Consider the following 26,623-nt stretch of genomic DNA (forward strand, 5'->3'; position numbering starts at 1 on the left):
TTTTTTATCTCGTACCATCACCGTGGGAAATATAGAGATAGCAGCGTGCATCATTGCACTGGCGAGAAGGAAAACCACTGGAATGCATGACCTCTTTATATGCTGCTAGGATCTGATAACGCACAGCATACATTTTACCGCATCTTGACGAATTAAAGGTTCTTAATTAGTTACATAACAAATTAAAAAAAACAAATTAAATAACTTACATTACATATATTAAAGTTATAGAAAAAAAATTACAATTTAGAAATAAAAATAAAAAATGTCAACTATAAATATAGCAACTATAAATCTACCTAAGAAAATAAAAGGTTCTCTTATTTTATTTTAATATTGTATCTATTGAGATGGTTTTTGATACGCTTGTAATACGAATTCAAATATCTATATTTTGACTAAAAAATATACTCATAGTCGCATTTATAATTAGGATAATGATTATGTAGTTATTTCATGTTTCACTGGATAATAACACAAACTGAATCAACTGCGATAATTATTACGTACAGTCAACTACAACGAGATCGATACGGCTAAAGTTATAAAAATATGTATATACACTACTTGTCTACTTTATACACTTACCTCAGTCCGGGTTTTTTTTATCATACATAGTTCTACAGCCCGAGCCGACAATTCTAAGTTTTGGAGTTTTTGGAAATTACTTACATAAATTTAAAGTTCTTATTTCATTGAATAATTTCTACTCCACAGTACATTCGGCAGTTATTCTTACGTACAGTTGTTTTGTACTTTGCAAAGTACACGGGGACTTACGAGGTTCACAATATGGTAGTGTATGTATGTGTATATTTTTGTGACTCTGGCTGGCCGTATCGATAGCTTTGTGACTTTACAAATTGGTCTAAATTAATTACAGAGATAAATACCCAGCAAAAAAGTTTAAATTAAATAAACAATGGAGATAACATAACCAATAATTACGACGCTGTCACGTCATGCTTTCGCGTCATAATTCACACATAGATCACAACGAGCGCTGCGCGGGAGTCGGTCAATGCTCTGTGACTCATTGCTGATGAGTCGCTGAAAAAAGTTCACTTTTTTTTAAAGGTAAAGGGACTCAAAATAAAAACTACCATTTGAATGATACTGGCTGTTTTTTTAAGGCCATGGTGTAAGCTCAGTTTAGTTTGTTTGTAGCTTATTCCAGATTAGCAAGCTTAGACTGGGGTTAATAACGACGAATTTAGATTATGAACTTCCAACAAGTGGCCATTTTTTACATTCTTACGACATTCTGTCGAAAGAGGGCTACAATTTGTTTATTTTTATCTAATGTGTGTTATATATGAAAATGAATGATAAGGAAAAAATATCCTTCTTATTGTTTTTGTACCATTTAGATATCGCTTATGTCGATTTCTGTAAAAATGAAAACTCAAAAAAAAATGTATAGGTACCATCTTAGGTACAAAAGAAAGATATGGATTGCAGATGGATAGAACCTCCTCAGTTTGAACGTATAAAAATTTACGTGTCCCTAAAAATCACATTTCAAAATGAAATTTCATCTTGCCACGGTTTTGACGAGTTCTTAATTGCCATGTAAAGTAGTTAATTTATTTCAAAAGGGTGACGAATGGGTTTTGTACCAGCGACAGTTTATTACAAGTTATTTCAGTGTGGCTTTGGCAAGAGTTTCTACATAGAAGGAAATAAAAGGCCTTATTTATATTTTACTAACACAAGACTTAGTACGCTAAACAACGAGTAACATTTATCTCGACGTTTCGGCTACATATCTACACTACAAAAAAAAAACCTCGTTGAATTTCTGGCCGGATTTCTCAACAGAGGTTTTTTTTTTCGACTGGATGGAAACGAGCAAGTGGGTCTCCTGATGGTAAGAGATCACCACCGCCCATAGACACCTGCAACACCAGGGGGATTGCAGATGCGTTGCCAACCTAGAGGCCTAAGATGGGATACCTCAAGTGCCAGTAATTTCACCGGTTGTCTTAATCTCCACGCAGAAACACAACAGTGCAAGCACTGCTGCTTTACGGCAGGATTAGCGAGCAAGATGGTGTAGCAATCCGGGCGGACCTTGCACAAGGTCCTACCACCTGCAATAAATGACGGAGTTCTGAGGTAACAAACCTAAAAAAAATACAACCGAATTGATAACCCCTCCTTTTTTTTGAAGTGCTGGTTCCATGTAATTGCGATTTATTCGTGATCGGCACCAATTACTGAATTAGAAAAATTGGTTCCTGATCACTGATTTAAAGTCATCATCATCGCAGCCTATAAAACGTCCCATTGCTGGGCACAGGCCTCCTCTCAGAATGAGAGGGCTTTGGGCCCAGTTGCCCGTATTGGGACTTCACACACACCATCAAAAAAAAGTCATCATGTATATTATAATTATAACTTCTTCCTACAAAGACAGTCTAAATACTATATTTAATGAGACATATCTCGACATAGCTCGATTTGAGATGTGAGTTAGTGTTAGTTGTTAGTTTTGACGACCAGATGGCCTAGTGGTTAGAGAACCTGACTACGAAGCTTGAGGTCCCGGGTTCAATTCCCGTGTCGGGCAGATATTTGTATGAAAAATACGAATGTTTGTTCTCGGTTCTTGGGTGATATGTATTTAAGTATGTATCTATCCATATAATTATATTTATCCGTTGCTTAGTACCCATAACACAAGCTTTGCTAAGCTTACTTTGGGACTAGGTTAATTGGTGTGAATTGTCCGTGATATTTATTATTATTCATCCCAGCCTATATACGTCCCACTGCTGGGCACAGGCCTCCTCTCAGAACAAGAGGGCTATTTATTATTATTTTTTTTTTAGTTGTCCGGTATTATTTCATTTAATATGAGTCTCACGGTAGTTTCATGTTTAAAGTCTGAATAATAGTTTATTGATTGCACACTAGATTGGTAATTTGCGATTCGATGGATGTCGTGAGCGCATAATGAATATTCAGTATGACAAGTGTGAGAAGCATTGGGTAAAGGTATCACTATGGTATGCCCAGGCGCATTGGTGCTCGTTCGTTCAACCATTCTTTACTTAGGGTTAATAGATAGATCAGGGATGGGGAAACTGCGGCCCGCGGGCCATCTCCGGCCCGCGAAGGCTTGAAATCCGGCCGCGACCATCAAACAAAAATCAAGAGATTTCGTATTGTTACAAAATTTTAGTCTCATTGGCAATGGCCGAATTAGTGTTTCAGAAAATACATATAAATATTTTTATTTCAGTAAATAACATAACCAAAAATGCAACTATATATTGGCGCGCGAAGGAAAAAGTTTCACCATCCCTGAGATAGATTATGATAGATTGATTATTTATTTATTTATTAGTCAACAAAAAATTACAGTTAAGACCAATGCGCTGTAAAATTCAAATTAAGTATAAAAAACAAAAAGACATATAAAACACCAAAATCTCATACAAAAAAAAACTTATGATGCTGTTTGAAAAAATATACAAGGGACCTTCAAATTATTCCGAAACTAGATTTTACCTGCGGTTTCGCACGCGTATTAGAGCGGTTTCAGACTAGCGTTTTATACGCGCGTATAAGCTCGTTTTTAAAAGCGCGTGTACGCGCGCACAGAACCACTACCATGAGTTTAGTGACCGTACTCGATAGCGACGGCGTCAATTATTTGTATGGAGAATAGGGATGTTCACACCACCAATCAATTGACGTACTTTTTATAATCTGTCAAAACACAATTCTCCCATGGCTTAAGCTTGACATTTCCATACATTTTGACACTACTAAACTGAGCTTAACGCAAACTCGAGATTTATGTGTTTCCAACAAGTAGCCAATAGAGTGAATAGAAATAGCAACTTATGACGTCACTTGTTCGCACACTCCATCAACTAACTATTTATTTGTTTTAAAGCAACAAAAAATCTAATTTCGCAGTTAATCGAAAATTAATCTGATTTTCAGGGCTAAAGTAAAGCGTTTTTTTACTGGAGTCGTGTCTTCGAATTATTTTTTAATGGTGTCAACATCCCTATTGTACAGCGCCCCTACAAATAATTTACGCCGTCGCTATCGAGTACGGTCACTGTAAACTCATGGTAGTGGTGCAGGTGCGGTGTTTTTTCTTCGAGCGTTGACGCGTATCATGAAATCAAATACTGTCCAACTCAAAATTTTGGGTCTTTTGAGTTAAGTATACAGAAAGATCGAGAAAAACATCGGTGCTTTCAAGAAAAGGGTTTATACTTTCTTAAAAGGCCGGCAACGGACCAATGACTCCTTGAGTAGTTGGTACTCATGGGCAGTGGTGATCATTTGCCATCAGATGACCCGCTTGCTCGTTTGCCTTCCTCTCATAATAAAAAAAAGTGGCAACCCTGCTCATAAAGATGCGACGTAACGTAAGAATTTACATGGCAACTAAAGCTGAATTAACAAACTGAGCTCTAACATAGTCACAAACAAATAACAACACTATTCGAACTGACGTAAAGTACGTTCTTAAATACTAAATAGAGCATTAGGACGTCCTGCAGGAATCAGAAAGGATTGTCAACTCTGTTGTATCCACGCAAGGTTGAGTTTGGAGTGTAGTAAAGAAACAGGACAAAGTATAAATATTCTAAGTAGAATTCTGGGAAAATGAATCTTTTAAGTGTTCGTGTGAGTTGCAAACGGGATAAGCGTTTTTAGAATTTTGAGTGGCAGTTTGAGTGATTTTCCATGGTCTACCTCTACCTTACAATATCTTAAGGGTTCCGTTCCTCAAAAACGGTACCCTTAAGCTGCGTTTCCAGAGATGTGCGAGGTGTGTGTTTTTCATGAACCAATAGAAACACTTCATTTACCTCGCCTCGCTCCGCTCAGCTGTTTCCACCAGAGCTGTGCTGCGCGAGGAAAGGTAAATGAAGCGTTTCTTTTGGTTCATGAAAAACACATTTCTCGCGACACACATCTCTGGTGGAAACACTTATAGGATCACTTCGTTGTCCGTTTATCCGTCTGTCGAGGCCTTTTTAACCCTCAATGTGAAAAGAGGGGTGTTATAAACATGAATATTGCATATAGAATCGCATTCATTGCAGACGAAGTCGCTGGCAGCAGCTACTACAGCTAGTTAATTATATTAATAGGATTACCTGTTTTCAGTAACGTTTTCACAGAATCGAAGTGTCCAGTGGCCTTGGCTTACTTTCAGTTTCAGTGCGGCCTGGTTTCGCGTGCCAAACGGTTCCAAATGTATATTATCACTTGAACAAACTGTGTAAGCGTCAGAACCCCTGGACCAAATGGAGATATTTGATGTTTAGAATTTACCAAAATGTACTACCTATTTGCTACTATTTGATACCTAACTTAAAATAATTAGTACCTACCTCAATAGACAATAAAAAAACGAGTATAAAAGGTTCAGACCCACTTTCATACTCGTTTTTTTATTGCCTATCGAGGTATTAATTATTTTAAATTAGGTATCAAATAGTAGCAAATAGGTAGTAAATTTTGGTAATTTCTAAACATCAAATATCTCCATTGGTTTAAGAGCTACGGTGCCAGCCCCAGCCTATATACATCCCACTGCTGGGCACAGGCCTCCTCTCAGAACGAGAGGGCTTGGGCCATAGTTCCCACGCGGGCCCAGTGCGGATTGGGAACTTCTCACACTCCATTGAATTACTTCGCAGGTTTATACAGGTTTCCTCGCGATATTTTCCTTCACCGTAAATCTCGTGCTAAATTTCATAATGTAATTTCGCACATGAATTCTGAAAAAACTCAGAATTGCGAGCCGAGGTTTGGACCCACGATCCTCTGCTTCAGAGACGATCGGTCAAACCACTAGACCATCACGGCTTCATATCCTATATATAATACCGTTTAAAAATACAAAACAATATTAATTTTTAGGATTCCGTATTAGAAGGGTGACAAACAGAAGCCTATTATTAATGTCGCCACACTGTCTACTGTCTGTCTGTCACAGGCCTGTATCTCAAGAACCGTAATAGTACATTCAAGTTTATACAATGAGATAAGACTCAACACCTCTTGAGTTTTTCAAAAAATGAGCTTTACAAGTTACAATTAGATCTTTGAAAGGCAGTTTGGCCACAGTCGACAATTGGACGAATTCCAATGTCCAAAAATAAACATTATTTAAGTTTACTACAGCTTGAATACGGCGTTTACGCCACTGCGTGCAGATTGTAATCATTATAGTAACAGCAGGGCTACTACGAAACTCGAAACTCGAAGTTCGTATCGTACCGTCCCTCTCGCTCTCGTATTAAATAGTACAAGTGTCAGAGGGACCGCACGACACGAACTTCGAGTTTCGTAGTAGCCCTCCAGACCCGAAGTACAAAGTGCAAAATTCGAACGTAGGTACGGTAATTAGAGAGCGACGGTACGATACTAACTTCGATTTTCTAATTTCGCAGTAGCGCCCCAGGATCCCTTCAAAATTTCCCTGTCAATTCTCAAAAGTTACATCTTGAATTTCATTACTGGTGCATAAGAAAACCTTCGCCAAGTTACATGTGTCTAATCCTAGTGGTTGTTTTAACATGCTAAAGTTACATTAGAAAAGTTTCTGTAGCCGCTTAAGTTGTCTTAAATTTCTGTAAGAATCTTCTACAAAGTATTTAAAAACTTCAATAAAAATATTTTTCTATTGAAATTGGTAAAGTCGTTCACAAATTATGGCGTTACCAAGGGAAATACAGACAGATAGATTATATTCGATAGTCTTTGAAAGTTACCTCTTAGCGTCGTGGGCTTTGGAGCCAATCTATGTATACGTAATAGGAATAGGGAATAAGTAGATAACCATATAGGTATTTTATCGACGTATAAAATGATAGGTGCTCTATCGTTTGCCCGAATTTCATATGCTGTTATGTATCGTTTTCCATAATTTTCATTTGTCATAAAGTAATTTATTTCTGTAACAGTATTTTCTTCAGAATTGATATCAAATTAACCTAACTCAACTTATTGCATACTATAAGACATTAAAAAATCCTGAAAATAGCTCGGTTTTATATATTTTGTTTTTTTTTGCTTGCTATAGTGAGCAGTAGGTATGTATGTGGGACAAATGGATCCATTTGGAAAAAAACTTGGATAAACAACGCAATTCCATTGGCCATTTTGTAAACTCATCTCGTTCGTGACCTACAGCTTGTAACAACTAAAACTGGATCAAAAGCAATGAATGCCTGACGCAACGAAACGCTAATCGTAATGCTATTCCACGTCCATTAATTCGATCTAAAATTAGTTAGCCAAGGCCTTGAATAATCGGGACTGAATTAGTGTTGATGCCGCGCTCAGAGACTCTAATTAACCTTAATAGACCGCAGTTAATAATCAACTAAAAATTATTGACATTATGTGGGAGCGACAGCTAGGTAGTATCTAAGAACATATCTAAGGCTAAGATTAGGATAAGGATTAAAGGGATTTGTTAGTGAGTGGTTAGGGGTGGGAGGAGGCCTATGTCCAACAGTGGACGTCCTGATGATATGATGATGAAAGTGATGAACGAAGGATAACTAAACAAGTTGTTTCAAAACACTGCCACGAAATCTTGCTTCATTCGTTCAAATTAAAAATAAATTGATTCGAGTTAAACGAACAGAAATAAAACTATTTACAAATATAACGTTTTAAAATTATATTGCGACTCCTATTAATTTGTCGACGTTTCATAAATCCTAATATGTCATAAATATAGTCTTTTTGGTAATTGTTAAATGCTGTGCACACCGCACACCTTTACTTTGTTGAAAAACAAAACATAACATTAACAAAATATATTGATTGATGATTTTATCTGCTCTTATCCATTAAATTGGCACATGTGTGGGTGTTCTAAGTAGATATTCAAATTGATGACAACACACTTCTTCAAATAACGGATAGACTCATTCATAACCCACAAAAAACGACTCAACCGTTTTATACATTAATTTTATTTAATTAGCTCGTTTAACAGGTGTGGCTCTACGGTTAAAACGCTATTTTTTGCACTGACATCACCGACCTTTATTAAAAAGAAATGAACCTAAACTTTAACAGGTTAAAGTACGAATTATATCAGATCAATGACCAGACGGAGAGGGAGTGTTCGCTGCTGCTCGCGCTTGCAATTTCAAAATGGAATGGAATTTAGCATTTGACATTTTAAGTTTGATTTTAGCACACTATGGCATCACAAACGGTTTCGTTCGTTGTTTATTTTTAGCAACGACCCGTTTAACAGTAGAAATTGGAATCTACGCAGACTGAACAAAGACTTCTTTTGATACCAAGATGCATTTAGATTACTGTCACTTTCCAACGATTTGCTGTCGGGTCTCTTGGTTACGGTCTAAAAACTTACTCGTGAAGGAACTTTAATGTAGTTTCGTATGGATTTGAATAAAAAGCGTTTGCAAAACAACCTGTAATGGTATAAATTGCAAAATGAATAGTTCTGAAACATAACTGGCTGCAAAAATACTCTATGGTTCAAGACCGCAGAGGCAATTAAAAAAGTTATATGTCAAAGAAACGCGGGAAAAATGGCGCTTTCCCGCGCTTAAAAGTCATTGTCACCCGGATGCAACCTATAATTACTAACAAATAGCTCCGAAGATTTATGAACTCTATGGTGTATCGTATAGAGTCGATTGTTGAAAGATTCATGTTTAGTGTTTCCACCTTGAAATTATGAACGACGTTCTTAAGTTTTTGTTGCCAGCATCTTAGATTAAGGTCGTGGGACTCATATTTTTTCTTTAAGCAGTTGTTTAGTTGACACAATGTGTACATTTTTTTTTTGTTTAACATTAATAGTATTTATAAGCGCATGACAATTGACAATGCATATCAAATTACTCGAGTTCAGCTGGTTATTGATTGTAAATAGTGGAGATAGTTCGATTCGACATTGTAATAGTGTACCGCTGTACCTACTACCTACTTAAGATTTGCAGTTTTCCTGTGTCAACGTGGTTAAGATACTTTATCTTCTATATTTAGTAGGTATTCAAATATTATTAGTATATGATAAATGTAGTACTTATATTTATACCTACTGAGCTGTTTATCTACATAATTATGTACTTAGCTTTTCACTTATTAATTTACTACCTGTAGTAAATTAAAGGTGCAAAATATAAAATTTGTTGTTAAATGTAGCTCGCAATGCGTCTTAAGAACATACTTACACAGATGACATGACATGACACATACTGACAAATGTCACGATTAATATCTAAATTTTGTAGTAATAAATAAGTACCCTACAGTATATTTTACATTAAAATTGATAATAGGAGCTAGTTTAATTAAAAAATAGCAGGATATAACGCCGATCATATTTTGTAAATATTAAAACATTTAAAAAATGTTTTTGATGCTTGCCTGGTGTGTCTGAAATTCAAGGGTACATTTTATTGTTACGTTAGACGTTTACGCGTAAATACGACGCGTAATATACAAGGTGTTAATTAAATAACTGAAAACCAGAAAGTAGTTTGCTCAGAATCCAGAGTAGAATCGATTACACTATGTTTGAAATTGGTGGTTTTGTGTTTTTAAATCCCTTTTTATTGTGCCCAGTCTAAAAGTTACGACTGCAACAGGCGCCAATTAAATATTTTAGCAATTTAATACTGGCCGGTTTGCTGTCACCTGTTGTCACTTTATGATTTTCTTCTAAAAATGTAATAACGTCAAAGCGCAACTGACAAATACAAATCATGAATGTAGAGTTAGAAATGAAGTTGAATTACTGACTCAGCAAAACACACCAATATCTTTTAAAATAATAAAGATATTCAAAAATTAATTCAATCAATTTACTAAAATGAAAAAATATTTTTGGGGTGTCTGAGGTTTTCAGTTATTTAATTAACACCTTGTATAATTTAGACGACACCTGTGTCTTAGACAGGTTCTTTGCCATAACCACGAAGCAGTAAACCAGCAGTGATTGTATTGTCTTTAGCCATAACATAACTGACCTAGAGGTTTGGTTACGCTCTGTGACGACGACGGTGCGTCGGGTGCGACCTACAGTGCCAGCAGGTGGGCATTATCAATCCGCTATGTCGCCACTGGCTGGAAAATGTACTATCGAAGCAACTGTATCCACTGTGGAACCTTTTCATAGGAAAACATCGAATTGTTTTAAAAGGGAATTCGTTATAAGTTATCTACCGTGAAAATGTTGTTTGGTGAGTCAGGAATCAATGGTTCGATAGTAAATACAAAAATTACTTGAATAATAATTAAATCTTTGTTTTTTATTTCACCTTGTAGGTACAGTTACCAGCATTAATGTCTGCCACAGCGGAGCGTTCAAAAATATCTGACACTTCCTTCCGGTCCCAGAAATAGAGTCGTATCAGATCAGATGAGATATTTATGCACGCTTGTTGTGTCAGATATTGGTGCTGGTGACTGTACAGTAGAATGATTTACGAACGAAAATTTTAACATTGAACTTTCAAGTTCTAGCAATATAGTACAGGAGGTTTGATTATTAAAATTACATACCTAACTGACGTTTTATCTTAAGTGATTATGACTCATAGTCAAAATGCCACGAACAGGACTTATCACGCTCAACACACACGAGTAATATTTACCTCGACGTTTCGACCACATTAGAGTAGCCGTGGTCACAAGAGACTCCATGTCGAGGTAAGTCCTGTTTGTGGTATTTTTACTACATACTTACCTAACTATTTGGAATTCTGCTGAATTTGAAATAGGAGTAATGGTAGAAAAGGCAACTCTAATGAACCTTTTAAAAAAGTCAAAAACTTAATTTGAGATTAGTTTTTATTTTAGGAATATATTGACATTTAACACTCGTTAGGTATTTCGGGTGATGTTATTTCACTCCCCAGGATAGTCTACTGGGGCATGGCATGTCTTCTTCTAAATGTAAAAATAAAATATAAAATATTTTTTATCCAGAAAACCCAAACTTAAACAGAATGTAGAACGTTGATATCGTGGAATCACGAAGCCATCCTTTTTATAAATACAAGTTATTTTTGAAGTAAATATGTTTTGTTAAGTTTTTAAATAAATTATTATACATCCATTTTATTTATTTATTTATCTACTTATATTTATGTATTTCACAATAGAAAATACAGTAAAACCAAAGCGCCTCTGTTACTAATTAGTAGTTGACTTACTTGGTATTTTTTGACATCGCACGCCGTAATAAGATCAGCCCGTGCTTAGTAATTAAAAAAAAAACTCTTCACGGCTCTATGGCCTGCTACCGGAAACGGCGCGGGTCTTGATAGTCATCAAATCAAAACTTTAATCACGTAACTGTTAACTTTTTGGATCTCGTTACAATTATTAGACACAAAAAAGCAGTAAAATTAATTGGGCAATTATGCCAAATTGAGCGTACTGGATAGTGGTTTATTTGTTTGAAAAACATTTTTACGAGTATTTTTAGTTGAGGTGAAATCATATCAGTGACGGCGGCGGCGGAGACAAAATCCAAAGAATAAAAATGTATTTCATTTCTTAATTTAATATTGTTTTATTTTTTATTAAAATGTAGTCCATGTAGAGTTAATAAAACCGACAAAGTGCGTCTCGAGCCACGCGCCGCAGCGCTGTATAGAGTTCCAGTTTCAATCTAATATATAAAATGCGGTAAATTTTCAATAATACATTTGGATCGTCTATTGCTCGTTTACTTAAAAAGCCTACTCACCTGTGACTCTAACGAAAAAAATAAAATTGTCTCCACTTCACGTGTAGGAGAAGTAGGTAAGGTACCCTAACATTTTTTTTTAAAATTTTACCACTGTCGGGCATGATTGACATAGGAAAGGACATAGGTATACTCGTGCGAAATTATAGTGTCACAATACTTCGTTTTTTTAGCATTAGATAACCTAACCTAACCTAAAACAAAAAGTTGGAAAACCCCCGACTTCAAAGTTCAATATCTCAAAAACGGCTGAACCAATTTTGATGAAACATATCTAACAACCATCGCTAGAAACCCTGATTTCAAATAGAAAACACCGCATTCAAATTGGTCCTCCCGTTTAAGAGCTACGGCGCCACAGACAGACAGACAGACACACATAGCGGTCAAACTTATAACACCCCTCTTTTTGCGTCGGGGGTTAAAAAAGGGTAAACAATCTTGATGAGTCTTTTTATTTTATTGAAAAGTTTAAAAAAAACGGTAACTATTACTGTGCTACCAAAAGCATGTACTTAGATATTATGTCCTTGCTAATTGTCACATTTCGCTGTGACATATTTTTCAAAAAGTGTTTTTTAATAAAAATACTCTTCAAGATCGCTTACCTTCTTTCTAATGCTAAAAAAACGAAGTATAGCAGTCTAAGCTAAGCCGCGAGCAGACAGATGGACATGACAAAAGTATGGTTTCTTGTTGGACCACGGAACACTGAAAATGGAATAATAAAAAAGTATAATAACAAACATTTCTTATTTAAGTGCATTAAACTCATTAATGTGGGCAAACATCAGTTATTAATTAATCGAGACAAGATACAGACAGGTTAATGGCAGTTATCAATCTTTGAGACAAACAAGAAACACCGATTACCATAAATGTAAAAGTTTACTTTGTAGTACTTCCTGATCTACCTACCAATCTTAACGTTTATTGAAGACACTTTTAGAAATCGAATCGCATATAGCTGGACATTTGACCACACTATCGCACGAATTTTAAAATGCTGTTTACATGTGTTCAGATTGCTAAGAGCTAACGCATTTTTTAAATAGTATCACTCAGCTAAGATTTATCAATCGAAGCATTATTCAGACGTAAATAACAAGTATTCTCATTCGCAAGCATCTAACGTCTGCAGCTCCTCATATATAATAACGCATTCTTAAGATGTAAAAGTAGCTACTTATAACGCATTAATGTGAAGCTGAATTGAATTAATGCTTGATCATCTCCAACAATAATTGCGTTTTTGTACTACAAAATTTCAAAATGCTAAAATGTTTACTTATTCAGTACTAAGACTTTGCTTTCTTACATGTACTGAGTACTCATTCATTATACACAACTAAAAACAATACAAAATAATTACACTAAGAGTAAAACTATAACTACAGCAATTCTAAATAAGTTTTTGGCAATTGTACTATTTTTTACTGACTGTACTTGTATTGTCACCCAATCTAAATTTACATAGGTACCAAATTTCAAGACGATGCTATTAACACTTGAAGAGTTCCGTACTGTGGAGACGATCCTGGCTGAACTACCAGGATGTCGATACCAGATTATTGTATTGTGATGCAATTTACATAAGTATAGCAAATTTCAAGTCAATCCACATACTGGAAGTTGGTCGAATTTAACTTGCAAGATTTGATTACAGACAGACAGACAACGGGACAGGTGAAACTAAAGAAAAGCTTGCAAAAATGCCCCCTACGGCATGGTATCGAAGACGCTGGCAGCATTTCCTCGCTGAATTGTAAGACTTGATGCGTTCAGCGAGGAAGTTAGCTGTCAGCTCTTCGGTCTCCTGGGGTATCCCTTGAGTCTATTTGAAACTCTTTGAAGAGACTCAGAGCGCCAGGGCCCTATTAAATTGAAATTCCGTGATTTTACTAAATTGTAATGGGAATTCCCAAAAAAAAATATAGAATAGAATAAATGAATAGAATTAATTTGGTGTAGAAAAAGTATGTAGGCCTAGCTATATGAAATCTACAAAATGAAATCAAATCAAATCGTACTTTTCATTGACCTTGCATTAAAAACAATCTTGCAAAATTTCCACACATTACATACACACTAACTTTCACATGTATAATATTTGTAGGATTCTCGTTTTGAGCAATCATATAAGCAGATCACACATAACAGAAACCTCACATGCATTTCGTGCATTTGCGAAATGGTATTTAACCTCCGTTTGGATTCGACCTTCACGTACATTATGATATTATATTCATATCATGGCAACATTGAAAACCCTCTTTAACCACAGTAACCAAAGGTTTTATGTCCATGACAATTTAGCTTTAAATTTAGACTTTACGGTCAAAGTAATAAGGTTTTAATGTAAAAGCACGCCGTGGATATACGTCTTTTGAAATAGCAATAAGCCCGTCCCTTATATCGTGTGCTGTGTGGAAGTCATAGTTAATGTGTGGCAATTTAGTTGGGTGTGCAAATAGTTAGTTTTATCAGTTTTTTAAATGCGTTCAAATAATTTAAACATCAATAATTATGTAACTGTAACTCGTAGACCAATATTTAGTTTAACCCACACGGATTTGAATGTCCAAATAAGGAATGCGTCTTATTATGAATGATTATAGTGAATAATATATAATAACTTTTAATTAAAAGATAATCAAGAGTTAAGATAAATAAATAAATATCACGGGACAATTCACACCAATTGACCTAGTCCCAAAGTAAGCTTAGCAAAGCTTGTGTTATGGGTACTAAGCAACTGATAAATATAATTATATAGATAGATACACATATGTATAGGTATACATACTTAAATACATATTAAACACCAGATAATTATTAATTAATGATAAGCAGTAAAACAGCGTAAAGGTCCTTAATTTAGGTCATTTTTTCAAAGTCCACAACTAATCCGTTTTTAATTCACACATATTTAGCAAAGTTAAATATGTGGATTTTTTAACCGACTTCAAAAAAGGAGGAGGTTCTATGTTCCAATGTTTGTATTTTTTTTATCTATGTTCGCCGATTACTCAGTCAATTCTGGACCGATTTTCTAAATTATTTTTTTGTTCGAAAGAGTACCTACTGTTCTGAGGTAGTCCCATTGTCACCAAGTCAAGATCTGATGATGGTATCCTAGGGAAAGCGAGGGCAAACCTCAAATTGTATAGGCACACCTATGGCGATTTTAGCATTTTTAGCACTCGCCGTACCGGCTCGGGTGGCTATATGACTATGAACGTCTCAGGCAAAATGGATCGTTTTATGCTCTTGTTATACAATCTACTATTTTTTTAAATTTGACTATATCATATTAATGAACTGAGCCGTCTGCCGAAGTTAACGGATATAAAAAGCACGGTGTACTCCACTCTGGTACGTGATTCGCTTTCCTTCAGCACCTCTTTGTTTAGCTAAGCCTTTCGAGGTAAAGGGCCCCAGCAAAGCGGTAATGTCGGAGCCACGCTCGAGCGGTCACGGCTAGCGTGTCCTGTGAACGGCCTCAAGAGATAAGCGATCTGCGGCATAGATTAATATGGATTGCTTCATTACAATAAAGTGCAGATACATTACATTATATATTTTAATTTTATTTTTGATGAGGCTTGAGTACACTTAGGTGACTGTCAGCCTCATAGAGAATCTTTAAAATAAAACCATCAACCAGGATGCCTCTGCTCAGAACCAGATCTCTTTGGCTAAAAGCATGTCTGACGAATTTGTTACATCTTTATCGCATCATCTGATAAATGGGCTGCTCGAACGCAGATATTGGATCTTAATCCAAGGCAGCATGCCATGCTGCATGTGTGTGTGCAGAGGACCAACAGAGAATGTAGTCACAGTTAGCAATACAATGGCAGTGTTGCCACCGAACATCCCTTGCGACCTCTTTCTATTCCATGGATACAACAGTTATTCTATGTCGGAGTTACGCTTGAGTGAACGCCGCAGGCGCATCCTGTCAGCCTCGAGGCATAGGCGGAGGCTCGGAAATAATGGTGGCATAGTTAGGCTTCCGTCACCAGTGTATCGCAATACCGGCACTTGGGACCCTATAATCACTAGCAGCTAGTTTTTTGTTTAGTTTATTATTTGTATTACGGATGCGTTCCCGGCAATCTTGGCGCTTTGAGAAAAGAGTAGACTCGCTTTATGAAAATCCTTAAGTTCTTCCAAATACTTAATAACACGTAAGTAATTTTTTTTATCTAAGAAACTACCAATACCGGTCTTGTTTGTTGCAGTGACTAAAATTCTTATTTAAACACGAATTTTTACCAAAATACATATAAATTAACTAAACGTATATTGTGCCTAACGTAGCGGCGTTACCTATTTGCAAGGCTCAGTCTTTGGGCGAAGAAAAAGCCTGCTCTTTGGTATTATCCAATTAGGGATTTCTTGAAACTAGTACTTATGTAGTTTTTTTGATACATCGGATTTTTTTTGAACACCTAGTCGGCTGTTTCCGCTTCCGCCCGTCGCGTGGCGCCGACGCAAGGTGCACGACACCTGCGACGTCATTTCCGCTCATTGTTTGAATAGGGTGAAAAGTATTGGGGAAGTTAGTAAATAAATTCTCAATTAAACTTGATTTTGTAACTAAGCAACTAAGTATTCCAAATGCTGAACGGATGTAAGTACATATTAAAAACTTAAACTTTCACGACTATTTATTTACTCTCATTCTTGTTATATGTATAGCGACTCCTAGCGCCATCTAGTCATTAAATAGAGCAAATGCTACAAATCCTCTTTTGTCATCATTATCATCATATCAGCTTTAGAACATCCACTGTTGGAAATAGGCCTCCCCCGTAGACCTCCAGTAGCTTCAGTTAGAAACGGCCTGCATACACCGTGAATCTGCGGCTTTAACCAGGTCATTATAGTCTGACTTATCAGCCATCTATCCTCCGTGCTCTCTATGGCCTGCCCATTGCCACATCAACGAGCTAATGAGGGCTATCGCGTATGAATTCGCCACTAGAGGCGCTAGTGTAGCGTGAGGTCTCCGAAATGTCAAATCTCATAGTTTTTGGATGAGCTACGCGGGGTTATTTATAATTAGAATATTTTTGTGAATATTTTGCAATATCTGAAATTAATTATGGCAAATATGCGTGCCCGGAGGGCAATGTATATCTGTGTTTTGAGACAGTTTTGTCTTTCGGAAACTTTGTCCTCCCTTTTTTCCGCACAAAACGGGGACTATGCAATACTGTGGCATGCTCGATATTTTTATGGTACGGTTTTAAGGTGTATTAAATATGATTTTAATCTAAACTTTGTTTTCACGCCCGTAATAACAGACTTTGAAAGCCATACTTAAAAACCTCACGCAACAGTGCGCCATCTAGTGAGACAAAAAACGATAGCCCTCATTCGCTTGGCTATGTCGGTGGCCCTCGTTCTTCTACGTATATCCTCATTTATGATTCGACCCGTAAAGAAACCCCGAGCATAGATCTCTCCATAGCTTGCTGAGCAAATGTGAGCCTATTTATAAGGCCTATAGTGAAGCACCACGTCTCGGATCTATGTCATACTGGCAACACGCATTGGTTGAATGAAGCAATGCATTATATGTTGTGGTAATTTCCTCCATACATTGAGCTATAACTGTGTGACCTAAATGTCGTTTTCCTATAACAAGGGTAAAGAAAAGGTTGATTTGCTCATTATTCACACATTTCCCGCTACTGCTCGACGACTTTATTAAATATACCTATACAGCAGTGGCGGACTAACGGGGGGCGGATGGGGCGGCTCGCCCCGGGCCTCCGGTCTTGGGGGGCCCCAAAATGCCTCCGCGTTCCCCTGATCAAATCCTAAACAAGACTTTAAAAATGTGCTTAGTACCTATTTTTTTTTAATTTACATTTTTTTTTAAAGCTGGGGGGGGGGCTCATTCAGCTTTGCCGCCCCGGGCCTCTGACGGGCTTAGTCCGCCACTGCTATACAGTGTTGTCTTTGACTTCCGTTGATTTAAGAGAACATACGTTAAATGAAGTTAATTTCTCCAAGACACTAGTGGCCTAACTCTTACTGTTATCAAGAATTAAGATAATTAATTATGCGCGGTAAAACAGTGTGAAATTGATGTCACTTTTTTATGTCCGTAACTAAAGTCTGTCCCCTTATTCATAAACGACAATCAAACCTATTTTAGTTAAAATGCCGCTAATATTCGTTGTCCTTATCTGTCACTGCGACATTTGTATTTGTTAGAAAGGGGACAAAGCATTTGTTAGTAACATAGGCTTGTTAAGTTTTTATGAATAAGGGGTGTATTATTATTCGACTGGATGGCAAACGCCAGTACCTCAAGTGCCAGTAATTTCAACGGCTGTCTTACTCTCCATTACATAGCGTAATAAATAAATGATCAAAGACCAACTCAAAGTTACATTCTCTGATAAACAATGGCCATTTAACACCACTTAGTGACGAAATACGTTAATGAGCTAATGACCTAACCTAAAACCTGTACATTGTTGATTCAAGTGCTTAGCACAATTTATGTATTGCGAACCGTTGCGAATCTTGTATGTTTAGCCCCAATACGGGAAACATAGCATTAGATTATTCAGGTTTTCTTTAATTCAAAAGTGCTAAGAAATCATAACATATTATAAATATATATTATAGCACGCAGCACGGAATGCTGAGGACCTGGGTTCGATTCCCAGTGCTGGTCTCTTTTTCTGGTTTTTCTGTGCATCCATGTCTCAGTTTGTATTTTCGATATGATTTCACGGGATACCCGTAAAAGTAACAAATTTGGAGTTGAAATAAAAAAAAATACAAAAAAACTCCAAAAAAACAATCATTATAAGTATATGTTTGTATAACTCTTTATGGTATAGTATAACGTATAACATTACGAGATAACAAGGAGAATAAGAAGTACCTATCTCTTACTTATTGATCTTAGATTGTTTAACTATTATTGTACAGTCAAGGGCAAATATTATATACATATCTATATATCGGCTTAGGAGGGCAGCATACATGTCAGAAGAACATTAAGCATCTCATGTAACTTTGCCACAATTTGACATACAAAATCTTAACCTAATTGCAAATCAATACTAAAAATAAAACTGGCCAAAAGAGTGTCGGATACGCCCAAGATATTTCCGTAGCCATTACGAAAAAAAACAAGAAACAAGTATTATTTTTCTAAGGATTTCGTATAGTGTACGGAATCTTCCATAGTTTAGGTATATTTTATACCTTAGGCTGCTATTTACTCTTAAACTGCCTACTAATAATTCTCAAGCAATCTTAGTCGTTATAATTTTCCTTGTAAATTTGATGTATGTACTTATTACTACCATCTAGTAGTTTTAGTCCTATGGATATTTTGTATTTTCTTAATATTTCTAAATCAAGTAAATTCTGATTTTTTTTCAAATTTTTTCACCCAATAGTTTAGTTAGATTTTAAATTAGGTACGGTCGATTTTAATGAAAATTTGCACTTTAAAGTTGAATATTTCCCAAACAGATCACTGAATCAAAAAATCGTCTTGGCAAACAATACTTCTTTATCTCATCAATATTTCTTCGGTTAAAAAATAGCATTCATTTTCTTTGACAAAAGTACGTTTTGACTCGTGCCATGAGTCACAGGCTTACCTACATAGAACCAGCGACCTCGATGCTGCCAGCCTTATGCATAAGTGTGGGCGGCTTGTATGGCAAGGCCGCGGGTTCGACTCCTGTTCTAGCGCGGAACTATTTTTATTACGGCCAAATCTGGACGTGTAGATGACAGGTTTTTTATACATTTTTGGTTGCATAAGTATTTTTAGCAACTTCAAAAAAGGGTCTCAGTTCGGCAGAATAATTTGTACCTAACCTATAAGCTTTTAGCTTGTAATGAGCAATCGCAATGACTCATTATATTTTCCTGTTGTCTATTTGTACTTAATAATATTGTTGTTTTGTGTCGTTGTGAGTAAAAAATACCATGCCTGACATAGGTACCAACATATTCGTAGCTTCTAAGTTAACTGTTACTAACGCCTTGGAATATTCAATATTACTTACTGTGTTTACCTGTGGCTTCACACACGTAAATTATTAGATCCAGCAGCAATTGAAATTTCGGGATTTTTAAAAATTCCCGTGGGAATTCCCGAAAATTAAATCGCGGTTTTCATTGACGTTACATTAAAAACAATCATGTCAAATTTCATGACTCTAAGCCCAGCGGTTGTTGTTTCTACATTTTATCCCTATCCTGTGGGAATATGGGAATAAAAAATAGCCTATGTTTTATTCCAGATGTCCAGCTATCTACATGCCAAATTTCATCCAAATCCGTCCAGTCATATCAGCGTGAAGGAGTAACAAACATACTTACTGATTCACTCAATCACTCACTCACTCACTCACTCACTCACAAACTTTCGCATTTATAATATTAGTAGGATTCTGTGCTAACGCTATAAATGTAGGTTATTTGCAATAAGTGATATTATAACGTTACGATGCTCTAAATGATCTACAAACGACCCTACTGCCAAGGTAATAAGAGAGTGTTCAGAATTCAGATTATTTTGAGCACCACAACCGCTCATCTACTTCTGCTGCTGACTGTACCTAGAAAAAAATTCTATGACAACACACAATTCAACAAACCATAGAGATCATGTTGATGTCATTCGCGCATCATCATGTCATGAGTCATTGTTTGAGCGCAGATTTTAGAGATGACCATAAATGAGATTCTGTTGTTTTCAAGTTATGATGATTCATTGGGAAAAGTGTTAATATTGATAGTTAGTTGATTTATCTTCTGGTTTTGTTAATGATGTGTATCAATTAGGATAAATCTTTAACTTTTAATCAATAGCCGCCTATTTTTAAATTTAATTACTTACTGTTTTTACAAATTTTTATTTAATTTGATTCTTTGACTCGAGTCTTGCTAGTCTAAATTCAGAAATTCGGCATTTTTTTTTCAAACGTCAAATGCTAGATATGTTCTTTGGATGACAATACAACTTCAGTCAACAACAGTAAAAAAAGTCAAATGGAACAGCCTGAATAACAAATACATTTTTTTTTACAAAAACTTATTGAAATTCTTCCTGGTTAGGTATCTACTGACAATGTTTTCTTCAATATTTACTAGTTTATTGTGCATTAAAGCACATTATTAACATATAATTTTTCTTTCCACAACAACTAACTAAAAGTTGAAAACAAAAACTATTTTAATAAAAGAAAAATTAAGTAAAACTAGATATTATTCTGTGGTAAAACTTTGAATTCCAAAGAACATTACTTTCGCATCCGTATAATTTTGTGTAAGACCTCTCTCAAAGTTTAGGTAGGTATTGTAACCGTTAAAACTATTGAATTTAGCTTAAAATAGGTTCAATGCAGACATCTAGACAGCCTTAACTGCAGTCTGCCTTGCCAAGTTCGTTGCCTGTCTGCAAAAATCGATATATTAAGGACAAAGTGGATATTAATACCTTTTTCGGGCATATTGCGGGACTGTAGACTGTGGGGTCGATGACCCTTGCGTGATTTTGCGTCAATATAATAATAATTGATTTATTGAATAATTAGCAGCACAAAAAGATAAAAAAACTTCAATGTTTTACAAAAATCTATGTAACACGGTTGCCTGCACTAGGGTTATAAGAGAACTCTGTGTCGCAGACTTAAAGAGCTGTTAACATTAAAGTTAAAAATAAAAACAAATAAATATTATGAAAGAGATTAAAACACAATAAAACCAACAAAAATATGATTAATAATTACATAGTAGATTATTGTAATATAATTGTCTTAAGGGAATTAAGACTGTTGCTAACCTTATGAAGAGGAAATCTCGAGATGTTTGAGTATGGATGAGTAAATCCGTGGGTTCACGGTGGATGCAGGCCGCTTGCAACTAGAGGTGAATGAGTGAGGCATATGTCCAACAGTGGACGTCCTACGTGACATAATCACACTGTTAGTTAGGCTTCAAATTATGTTACTCAATTACAATTACGCTTCGAATGAAACCGAAACGGAAAATAAAACAACTACTTTAACCAAAGGATACAGTAATTCCTAATTAAAGCGAGCATTCTAATCAGCCTCACATTGTCAACTTTCACCAACCTTGCGCGCTGCGCCCGCGCCGGCAGATAATGGGGCCACAGTGTCAGTGGGATTGGGTTGCCAGGTCAAAATTCGATTAAATTAAAGATTATTTGTCACTGGCTACCCACGTCCGCGAATTCGGTTCTGCATTTTGAATTTGAAATAGTTATGATTTGGATGAAATTTGGTGTCCTGATAGCTGGATCTCTGGAATAACGCATACGCTTCTTTTTACTCTAATATTCCCACGGAATAGGGCATATTAGGCGCAGGGGCCGATACTAGCGCAAACCTCGGGTGACGCTCTCCCAGCCCGGATAATACCGGCAGCGGCGTCTTTAGCCCATGTAGCGCCCGTGTGCAATTATTACTTTAGCGCCATCTAGGAAGCGCGCGGTCAAAATGGAATAGGTACAAAGTGCCGCGGCCGGCGCTTCTAACACCGCTGCGCTGCGCCCGTGTGCAAAGCACACCCTGCACTATAGATAAAGACGCCTCTGATATACCGGGATGGAAATACCGACCCTTTTTTCGTGTACACGCCCATAGAAGCTCCTGTCAGTCAAACTACAATGTTTTCCTAATATTTTGAGCATTTAGCAGTCACTGACATAACTATTTGTGCGCCTGCTGAATATGCTAATACGACTGATGTCTACATACACGTAAATACGCGGAAATGTAACGAGTTGCTATTGTCTAGCTGTCGAGTGTCTGCTATGCAATATGATGTAACTGAAACAGCACCGGCCACTAGTGTTAATGCAGTAAGCGATCTTCAAACAAAATGCCGACGCACTTACTGTCTCGCCCTCCTTATTCGCACGCCTCATTGTCTCGGAATTTCAATCGTTTTCTCCATGTCTGTCATTGTCTTTGTCAATGAGGGTAGAGAGAGATGGTGGATGCGATTTATCTGCTCTTCTTCATCACTCTTCTATTTTCTCATTTGCAATTAAAGACGTTGGGCCGTTTTTTGAAATCATAAAAGACAAAGAATTCAACATTCAACATTTTTACTAAATCTTACCAATCCTACCATCTAACTTTCCTACTAATATAATGCGATAGTTTGGATGTGAATAATGGCTTAACGGATTTAGATGGAATTTGACATGCAAGTAGTCTAAACCTGTATTAAAATATTTGTGTCCCTCAAAATTGCATAGTTCCCGCGGCATAGCGATAAAGAAATTTTCGCAGCTGAAGTCGCCGGCAACAGCTAATTTGAAATACAAATGAAGTACTTACAAGTAGTCACAAAATTACTTCAAGATGTAGTATTGTAGCAACAAAGAGATATTTACCACTTATGAATGTATTTGATATGGGTGATTACGGAAATTGGCCCTTTAATGAGAATATAATACCATTTAATGGCTAACTAGAATAAATAATGTGTAGACTCAAACGCAGTTGTCATTGAAGTTAAGTTGTTGATACTTATATGTCAAAACAGAGCGAATGGGGTCCGAAATAATTGACATGTTATGCCGTGAATGCGTACGATAGCATTCGTTTCTGCGATGCGAGTATAAATTCAGCGCGCTGTTTGTAGATTATTTACTGGTCTTATTTATACTGTGACTAAGTGATGCAAAGTGTAGTCGCTAAGCGATCTGTTTTTGTTTTTGAAATAACCTCTTTAAAATAGTTTTAAAAGCAATGGCAATGAATATAATATTTTTCCGGTTCAGTTAACTATCGGACTATTGTGGTTTTAATAATGTGTCTCGGAAACGCTTTTGAATCGAGGACAAAATTATATAGAGCCCGTAGACGAATTACTTCCCATAAAAGAATGTGATGTATCTTTGATAAGTTTTGAATTATACAGTCTCGTAGAGCAACCTTCCAGTAGATTTATTCCCAGGAAATGTCCTCTTTTTTTGCCCTTGCGGTTATCTTTTTTGCCCATAGCCACTTCAACTTGCATATTCTTCGATTAGTTCTTCGGCGAACTTCCGTATTCCGGATTCTATCGCGCAAAGAAACTCCGGCTCTCTCTGCGGGAGAGTAAGATAGCAATAAGAAACGGAACTGTTATTGGAATGGAAGCGAACCATACGTAGTCTTATTACGTACTATTACTAAATGAACTAAAAGACCGAACTAGTAGGTACATTTGAACGTTTGTAGGGGAGGCCGAGGAGAGTTGTGACAGAGGAGAGTAAAATAACGTCGATTTTTGGAAACTTATTAACTGCCGGCGAGCTTGCAACAGCACGCGTTTGATAGTTCGAGACTTGAACTAAAAACGCGCGCTATGATTGGTGTTTTGGAGTCTTTTTGTATTTTTTATTTCAACTCCAACTTTGTTACTTTTACGGGTATCCCGTGAAACCACATCGAAAATACAAACTGAGATATGGATGCACAGAAAAACCAGAAACAGAACCCAGGTCCTCAGCAATCCGTGCTGCGTGCTATAACCCCTACACCACTGCTGGACAGGAATCTAGACACGTTTTTTTCCTATGCATACATATCTCAGGTTGCTTATTTCTACTATGCTACTTAAGCAGCAGCACTAGCGACATCTATGTTTCGACGACAGACATCACACTCTTTCGGAACTCACCGCTCACCCAGACAAGAGATGTCGCTACTAAGCAATCAAATTATGATTGGTTTTTTGGAGTCTTTTTGTATTTTTTATTTCAACTCCAAATTTAATTACGGGTATCCCGTGAAACCATATCGAAATAACACCCCTCTTTTTGCGACGGGGGTTAACAAACCGAGATGAAACTGGTTTTTCTGTGCATCCATATCTCAGTTTGTATTTTCGAGACGCGCGCTATTGCGAGCTCGCTGCCTGTTAATAAACTCCAAAAAATCGACGTTGTCACTTCACTATATACTCTCCTCTGTCACAACTCTCCTCGGTCGCCCCTACTCCTACTAGTAGCGCTTAGTGAACGAGCACGCACAATTCTAAATAGTTATACCAAATCTACATTACTTTATGTATTCGTAGGTATTTGGCATTCCAGCACGTTCGGTTTACTTTCACTTCGATACACCACTAAACATTGTGTGCGTCAAACGTGTACTAATGCCACTTCCACCATCAGCCATGGACTGGAAGGCGCAGCGTTAGCAGGCCTCCCGCTAGGTGGACTGACGCCAGAGTGGCGGCCAACCGGTTTAAATTTAGGTGGCAAGTTGACGTTCACTGTGGTGTTAATGGGGTGGCCTTTGTTGAACAGTGGACGTCTTGCGGCTGATGATGAAGACACTTCATTTAGTCTAGGTACTTTTAGTGACAGTGTATCTCTTGATAAAAAAACCCATAGCAACCTTCTACATTTAAATAACAGATTATAAAGACCAGCCGTTTTTATCGACCAAATATTACTACTTCGATGTCGTTATACCTACATAGACGGTTTTAACTGCTTATTTGTTATTGATTAATGGTATCAGTCAAAGCTCCGTTGATTTTATTACTTGTATTTCCGTGTTTGTCCATTGTTTGCTACCATTCTAAGTAGTTACCTTAATTTTAATCCAATAAAGCAAATGGCTTCCTTGTCTTGAGCTCGAAGTTTGTCTATTATTTAATAACAAGGCTGTACCCTATAATGTCTTAAACTTTCGTGATTTTCACTCATCCCTGACTGCCGTATTCTAAATCTATATTTATAAAAGAGTAACGTGACTAGGGTCCGAGGATATCTAGAGGATATACATCAATGGATTTTTTAATAAAGATCACTCAACTGCGCAATGAGCGCAATTAACACATTTCAACAATATAACACCTCACTTAACTCGGTTATGTATCAGAATTAATAATTTCTCAAACGAAATTGACTATACGCTTGCGTACACTTTATAGTAAACAATTTTTGTGTACCTACTTAACGTTTTGTTTAAAGTATTTTTTTTTGTATGTGGTAAAAGTTAACATTTGTTTAATTTATATTTTATATGAAATATCCATACTAATGTTATAAATGTGAAAGTGTGTGGGTGTGTTTGTATGTTTGTTCGTCTTTCACGTCGAAACGGAGCGACGGATCGACGTGATTTTTGGCATAGAGATAGTTTATGGGCCAGAGAGTGACATAGGCTACTTTTTATCCCGGAAAAATGCAGAGCTCCTGAGAGAACAGCGCGCGATAACCGAATTCCACGCGAAGGAAGCCGCGGGCAAAAGCTAGTATCTATATAGGTACCTATCTTTTGGGCAGGCATCATTATCATTACCCGCATGTACCTTAGCTGGAAGTCGGCCAGTAGCCAGTACATGTCGAGCTCGTCGATACGAGTCGAGTCGTGCTTACTTCTCACTCCGGAACCGTGGTCCCACTGCGATGTCCCACTGGTGGGATAAAACTTTTTCGTAGTCCCACCAAACACACACTCGACCGTTACAATGCGGTATGTAATAGTCGCTGCTTCCTTGATACTTCACTCTGAGCAAAAATTGAACCAAAAATATCTGAACAAGCTCTACGCCGTTAACAATGCAATCGTGTTTAGGTACATATTTTTCATAAAATTTTTGCTCACAAGTGTATGATTCGACTGCACACGAAAATTGCAAGTTAAAAGCTTGTAATAGAAAGATTGAAGGAATATTGCTATCAAGCTGTCCGGGAGCAATCTAGAAGCCTTTTCCTCCATTAGACTAATAATTTTGTAAAACGTTCGTAATCTTCAGAACCATCTTAGTTTTTATCTAGCAGCTTCGAACAATGGCCATTTAAAATGATAATTCCATTCACAAGCTGTTAAATATTATGACAGTTATGAGTCTGTT

General features: G+C 36.7%; 2 protein-coding genes across 2 annotated transcripts in view; both read left to right on the top strand.

Moving 5' to 3' along the window:
- LOC141444285 (uncharacterized) overlaps nucleotides 1–26,623 on the top strand; it is a 273,640-nt gene that overhangs the window by 118,837 nt on the left and 128,180 nt on the right. The window lies entirely within an intron of this gene.
- LOC141444378 (uncharacterized) overlaps nucleotides 1–26,623 on the top strand; it is a 78,685-nt gene that overhangs the window by 35,096 nt on the left and 16,966 nt on the right. The window lies entirely within an intron of this gene.

The sequence above is a fragment of the Choristoneura fumiferana genome, chromosome 29 (assembly GCF_025370935.1).
Source record: "Choristoneura fumiferana chromosome 29, NRCan_CFum_1, whole genome shotgun sequence".
NCBI lineage: Eukaryota > Metazoa > Arthropoda > Insecta > Lepidoptera > Tortricidae > Choristoneura > Choristoneura fumiferana.